Source organism: Eriocheir sinensis, chromosome 21 (assembly GCF_024679095.1).
Source record: "Eriocheir sinensis breed Jianghai 21 chromosome 21, ASM2467909v1, whole genome shotgun sequence".
Classification (NCBI taxonomy): Eukaryota; Metazoa; Arthropoda; class Malacostraca; order Decapoda; family Varunidae; genus Eriocheir; species Eriocheir sinensis.
Window position 1 is genome coordinate 7,417,172 of NC_066529.1, and position 7,078 is coordinate 7,424,249.

The window sequence follows — 7,078 nt, forward strand, 5'->3', positions numbered from 1 at the left end:
GAAATGAAAGAGGTCTCAATTCCTAACTTGATGCTCTTGCTGTATTAGCAGGGTGGTAGAGCAGGTCACATATAACATAAGGTTGAGAGAGAGAGGCAGAGGATGAGAGGATCACAGGGAGTGAGGTTGATATTATCATGTGTGAAACAAATGAATCTGTAAAATGTCAGAAGAACTTTAAAATATTTTTCAAACAGACTGGAAGGGACAGGGGAACAGAGGCTTGGAACATGCTGGGAGAAATTGATGGACTGGAAAACACACTTCTGCTGTGGTCGGCCTCTTTGGGGAGCTGTGGAGAGCAGGTGCCAACAGATCTATAGGCACACATTAGTTATCTGAGGATTCCCACCTGGCACAGGAATCTTGAATAAACACAAACACATTTGTGGCTCACCACCTCATAAAACTTTTACATACTAATATCAGCTCTTTGTTTATCAAATACTGAACAATGATCTCATCTTTACTAATTTTGTTTGTGACCACTTCGCCCTTCAAATCCTACCATTCTACAATGGCTTAGCTGCCTCTTACAGGGGTCACACCTTCAAAAATAGCTTTGCTTGCAAAATCCTCAATCCTCAAAGTGTCTTTTCATTTTTCTTTTGCTTTTTTTTTTCTTTGCTTTTTTTCTTTTCTCTTTCTTTTTTACCTATTTGACCAAATATGTATATATAATCTTAAAACATTTTCTCTAGAACTATTCTCAATCTTTGTCACTTTGTCACAAAAATTACAGCTCTGTTTTGGGCTAATTAATTAAGACCACAGATCTTAATTAATTAGCGGAGACTTCTATTACTGCAGAAGGAATTGAAGCAAGATGTCAGACATATAAATAGTAATGAACACATAAGAACTTAAGCATCTGTTCCCTTACCAGAGCAACATGCATGGCACAAACTGGCAGCCACACTCCTCGACTCAGTGTTTTAGCATCCCGTGTAAGGTCATCTACAATTGTAGGTAAGCACCCCTGGAAAGAGCAACAATGATTCAGTAAAATCATTATTTACCAGAACAAACTACCTAAAGTAATAAGTTCATGGTAGAGATGAAATACAAAACCCACTGTAGAGATAAGATATACAAAACATACCACAGTAAAATCTCTGTTATTTGTATTATTCCAGCCAAACCCAAGTTCTAGTCAAATGAAAATTCAGGAGTGTTAAAGGATTTTTTTTTACTTTCTAATATGAAGATTGAAAGTCTTGTTAGCAGGTTTTACACACCTGGGTTTTTTAACCAGAATTTTGTGTCGAAAGCGAATTGCGGAATTGTTTAAAATAATCCTCAAAATCTTCATGTTTCTAAAACCTCCTTGCCACACCAAGAAAACTGTATTTTTCCCTTTAATCAAGAGTGTATCCTCTCCTGCAACGTAGGAGTTATAACAACTAAAAATTACGCTCATTAAAGCCCATTTATATCTAACTAGAAAGGCCCAAATATGAACAATAAATTACCAAATTTTATTTTTTTCAACCAAAAATTTAATTTTTTTAATTTTTTTAAAATTTTTTTTTTTTAGGATTGCGCTGATTACTTTCATCCATTTGCTTCTTTTTACTTCGATCGTGCCGCTAGGCGAATTCAGTGGGTACCAAGAGTAAGAAGGTACAGGTTGAGTCGAAGAAGCTGGCCTGTTGTTTTGCTTTTTTTATACATGACGCGGGCAATGTAGTGGACTGGATGTGCGAGAGGAGCGGTGCTTCGGAAGTGCGAGTGGCGTGGACTGACCAAGAAAAACTGACTCTTGCAGCGCCGCAGCAGAGAGGCTTTTCAATCAGCAAGGTAGCCACCCCAGAATCATCACCATCACCCAGGATGGCTGCCAGCACCCAAGAAAAGAGAAGGCGGTACCAGGGGTGAATATGAGGCCGGGACTGGGTATGAAAATGAGAATGAAGCAGATTTTGCCTTTTATGTTTGCTTTCGGTTTTGATGGCATGCTGTTGATGGCACCCGTGGCCCCACATGAGCACGAAGAAAAGTGTAAAGACTCAACAAGAGAACAAGTGCAATCAGTATGTGTGCAGGTTGTCAAAATGTGTAAGTGTGTGGTGGGTTGCCGGTGGTGAGTGTGGTGGAGGTGGCGTATGATGGCAGTGGTGAGTAGAGGTGCTGCAAGGTCACACACTGCTGAAAGAAAAAAAAAACTAGATAAAATGGACAGCGATGTTGTTAGGTGGGGTTAGATACTTAGGAGCTTAGGAGCTGAGGCTGCCTGCACAGGCCTACCGGCCCTTGCAGACCCCTTCTTTCTGTTCTCTTATGTACTCCACGACTCATAACGTTTGTTTACACCGTGGGTGCGCTGAAAGTGCCAGACGGAAAACAAATACAACACAACCACTCCCTTACAATAGAGTACAATGATATTTTCTATTCAAATATCAATTGTATATTATTTATATATAATAATTATATATAATAAGTGTAATTTAGGTTAAGAAATTAGAAGACATATTAGACAAGGGAAAGCGACGAACGCTGGTTACTCCAGTTACCGCCCCCCCCAATCCTCCTTGACTGAGTGCTTGGCGCGCGGATGAATGAAAACAAAGAAATTCTCCCAACTGTGCGTGACGTCACCACGCTTGGGAGAGCACTATGATGAAACCCACCCCTGACCTGCATTGCTTTTAACAGCAAGATTGGATCTCAAACTTAAGGCTCTAAATATTGTAGTGTACTTTGTTTACACTGCAGGCCACAGCGCAGCCTTAACTGCGCAACCGCAGCGCAGCCTTAACTGCGTGGCCACAGCGCAGCCTTAAATGCGCGGCCACAGCGCAGCCTTAACTGCGCGGCCACAGCGCAGCCTTAAATGCGCAGCCGCAGCGCAGCCTTAAATGCGCAGCCGCAGCGCAGCCTTAACTGTGCAGCTGCAGTGCAGCCTTAACTGCGCGGCCGCAGCGCAGCCTTTCCTGCACGGGCGCAGCGCAGCTTTTCCTGCGCGGGCGCAGCGCAACCTTTCCTGCACGGGCGCAGCGTAGCCTTTCCTGCACGGGCGCAGCGCAGCCTTTAAGTTAAGTTAAGGGAAAAAGCAGAAAGGGAGAGGTTAAGTGGCGAAGAAATGAGTTAAATTGACAAGGTTAGAAGAGGAACTGAAAAGAGGTGGAGAAAACGGATTAAAATGAGCGGATAAAAGATGCAAGAGCAGTAGAGAAACACGCAGGAAAAATAAAGTGAAAATAAATAAAGAAAAGGAAGGTCTTGGGAGAATAAGTAGGTATTAGAGTGGATAATAGCTGGGAAAATAGCGAAAGGGGAAGTTAAGGAAAAGGAATGGAGGGCTTAAATCATGAGGTAGAGGAGGAGATGGAAGGGAGCATGAGTTGAAAACTAGGATAAAAAAAAAAGGTTATAAGAGGGGAAATTGATGAAGGTGATATAAACGGAGAAAGGAATTGGGTTAAGGGGAAGGAGTGGGGAACAGGTGGAAGGGGAAGGAGTGGGGAACAGGTGGAAGGGGAAGGAGTGGAGAGGGAGGTGGAAGAGGAGGATAAGGAGAGGGAGGTGGAAGAGGAGGATAAGGAGAGGGAGGTGGAAGAGGAGGATAAGGAGAGGGAGGTGGAAGGGGAAGAAGTGGGGAAGAGGGGGAAAGGGAAGGGAGGTGGAAGTGGAGGGAAAGGAGGGGGAGGTGGAAGGGGAAGGGGAAGGAAATGAAGGGAGGTGGAAGGGGAGCTCGAAGATAGGCAAGGACAGAGAAGTAAGGGGAAAAGGGAGGAGTGGAAGGGAAGGAAGGGGGTTAGTCAAGGATGGAAAGGGAGAACTGAAAGTGAGACAAGGATAAGGGAGAGAAAATATGAATCGTCGTGGAAAAGGGGATTGAAAAAGTGGGAGAGGGGCAAAGAACATGGGAGCAAGGGGCAGGGAGAAGAGGGGAAAGGGATGTTTAGGGGGGCAGGAGGTTATCATATTCGTGCGTAGTAATCGCAGAATTGAGCAAAAGTGGAGTGTGTGTGCGTGGAGTGCATGTGCGTTGAGTGTGTATGTGTAGTTTGTGTGTGTGTGTGTGTGTGTGTGTACGTGGAGTACATGTGCGTTGATAGTGTGGGTGTGGAGGGTGTGCGTGTACGTGGAGTACGTGTACGTGTGTGTGTGTGAAATGTGTGCGTTAAGTGCGTAGGCTGCTAGGTATAGGGTTAGGGCAGTGTTTCTTAAACTTTTTTGTGCAGCGGACCCCTTTTATTAAAATTACTCATGTAGCGGACCCTTTATTATTATAATTTTCCTCTTGAGTTTGAAAGTGTTTGCAGGTCATAATATACTGAAATTACAACTGAATTATTTATTACTGGCTTATCTTCAAATCCCAATGTGACTTAGCCACTGTAAAAAGCCATCAGGATTTGGTGCTACAAAAATAGGAATTTATGACGTTTTGGCCGAAAATTTGACTGAAATCGATATTAAAAATTATCCTGCGGACCCCTTGGAACATTCCACGGACCCCTGGGGGTCCGCGGACCACACTTTAAGAAACACTGGGTTAGGGGGATATACCCCAAGGGAGGAAGGTGGTGCATGCTGCACAACCACCCGGACGGCTGGTAGAGAGATGCCCATTCTTTCAAGGAGGAGGCCCAACAACGGGGCTGCGGGTGTCGGAAAGAGCCCACCTTTCCACTCCCATGACACCGGGCAGGTCTCGAACCCTTACGCTCTATCACCCCGCCGGAGCGCAAGGCGGAGACTACCATGGGACCACGGGAGCCCCCTCATTATGACACTGATGAGAACAGCTGTTGCTAAAGACATGTCAGAAATAACAATGAAAGATGAAATGTCATGACTATAAAAAAAAAATCTTAATGCATTGAAAATATGCATAAATAAACCAATCAAAGATCGATATGATCCCTATGATCACCTGTGCTACCATAGATAATATGTGCACATGGTACCTCATACGGTTCATCATCCCCTAGCGTACCGACATTATTTTCGTGGTCTTTTCCCAGTCCAGTGAAATTGTAGCTACTAAGAAAAAAAAAACATATAAAGGATGTAAAACAGCTATATAGTCGAATACCGTGAAAGTGTTTTAAGCGACATGTGGAGACAGGTAACGATATCGAGTCTGTCTGAAGTCATCCGAACTGTAGAATTTGCATGATCGATGAGCTAGGGCCCCGGCCACCAGTGTCTCGATCGAGGCCCACCTCAGCTGTACCAAGCAAAATAAACCAAGGTAACCAAAGTAAGTAGGTAACGAATGAAAAGCTATAGTAGTTATAAGGGCATTCAATAATTCAATATCGAGGGAAAATAATTAAATTGGCATGTGAGGGGAAAAAAGAGAGGTACGTGGAGGCCGGCCGGGAGCTATGAAAGAAATTCGATCGGCAGGCTTGGGTTCAAGTACATTTTTTGGACTCGATCGAGTACAAGTGCGATTACATTACGACATGACGAATCCAAATAGTACAAGTACAGTTGATCAGTTTTACAGCTTATAACTCGATCGCGTCCATCTATACGATCGCTACTGCATGTTCGATCTGTACTCGCGGATATCCAAGTGCAAGTACTTTATTGATTTAGTTTTAAGATTTTTCTGCTTTTGACAAATGGCAAACTGCTTGGAGTCACATTACATGACCTCACCTCGACCACGTACTGGCCTCCCAAAATTAAGGCCCAAGCTTAATTAGGACACACCTTAATTTGTTAATCCCTTTACCCTGACCTCATTTCCACCCATGCAGGTCGTCAAACACACACCACACCAGACACTGCATTTTTTGGTTATAGTCCTATACTTGAATGTACTCGAAAGTATATAGCCTACTTGTAAAATTGTCGTGTACTTGGAGTCCCAGTACAAGTACCAACAAACCAAGTACAAGTACAAATATTGTGTACTTGTAAGTACGAATACGAGTACATCTGGATCTGGACATGGCCTTTTTAGAAGGCCTTGATCTGCATGGATCTGCATGATGCGCAGGGCACCCGTACAAGTGCATAACACGCATATTTGTTGGCTGTTGGGGGGACGGGGAAGCCGGGTGTGCAGGGGAGGGAAGTGAGTCAAGTGTAATTGTTAAGTGTTGGTGTGTTGTGGTGACAAGTGATTGTGTATTTGTTTTCTGAATGAGTCTATATTGTATTGCAGTCTAAAATCTGATGAGGGAGGTTAATTGTTCCAGTCACGTATGGTGCGTGGAAAGTAGGAGTGCTTGTATGATATGAGTGTGATATGTCTGGTATTTATGGATTTCTGTGTTACGAGTACGTTGGCTGTTTGCGTTGTGTACACATTGTGTACATTGTATTTGGAACCCTAAAAGCGACGTCTGTCGGGCCTCGACGCAGTGCCGCGCACTCTACTGTGTGGCTCTGTGGCGTGCGCGCAGTTGTGAATGTTGTGTCCCAGGCCGCGGGTGGAACAGACGACGGAAGGTAGGACTTGATTATCAATTAGTTCCAGCTTTCCATTGATCAAATTTAATGAAAGGTAGGCAAGAGTATAAAGTTCACTGGCCTGAGACAGAGGTAAAATTTGGCAGACAGGCAGCAATGATAAGTCGATGGACACGTGTGAGGGGCTGCCACCACCGCTCACCTTGGGCCGGCAACGATACAATAATGATGTTAGCACCGAAAATTACCCTCGATGCTCATGTTTGTAACGTCGTAGGATTTAGTGCATGAGTCCGGTTCTTTCTTGAGAGTTGCTAAATTGGCACTTCTCAAATGCCCTAAAGCCTAGGGGATGCACTTTTTTTTTTTTCCGTTGCTTTCCCCTTCACTTTCTTCTATCCATTATACATCCATTATATTTGGGGAGGCGGTAGCCGAGTGACGGCGCCGCGTTCAGGACGATACGAGTTCAATCCCCGTCCGGTGCCACCAAGCTGGGATTTTTCAGCCGCCACCGAGTGGCTTAAAACTACCCACATTCTGTCCAGAAGACCACCTATCAACCCGAACTCTAGATTCTATTATTAAAGATGAGCTTCGGGAGAGCAGCATGAGCCAATCCACTATAAACACTGGGCTGCGCCACAACAGGCTGGGCCATACCATCAGGCTCCTCCAAAAACAAGCCCACCAGCGC

At 44.4% G+C, this 7,078-nt stretch overlaps 1 protein-coding gene across 1 annotated transcript in view; it reads left to right on the forward strand.

Annotated features, from left to right (window-relative positions):
- Positions 1 to 6,276: 6,276 nt before the first annotated feature.
- LOC127001586 (CTP synthase 1-A-like) overlaps positions 6,277 to 7,078 on the forward strand; it is a 28,367-nt gene continuing 27,565 nt past the window's right edge. The window contains exon 1 of the mRNA XM_050866372.1: positions 6,277 to 6,420. The gene's annotated coding sequence lies outside the window, so the exon portion shown is untranslated. The remainder of the gene's footprint in view (positions 6,421 to 7,078) is intronic.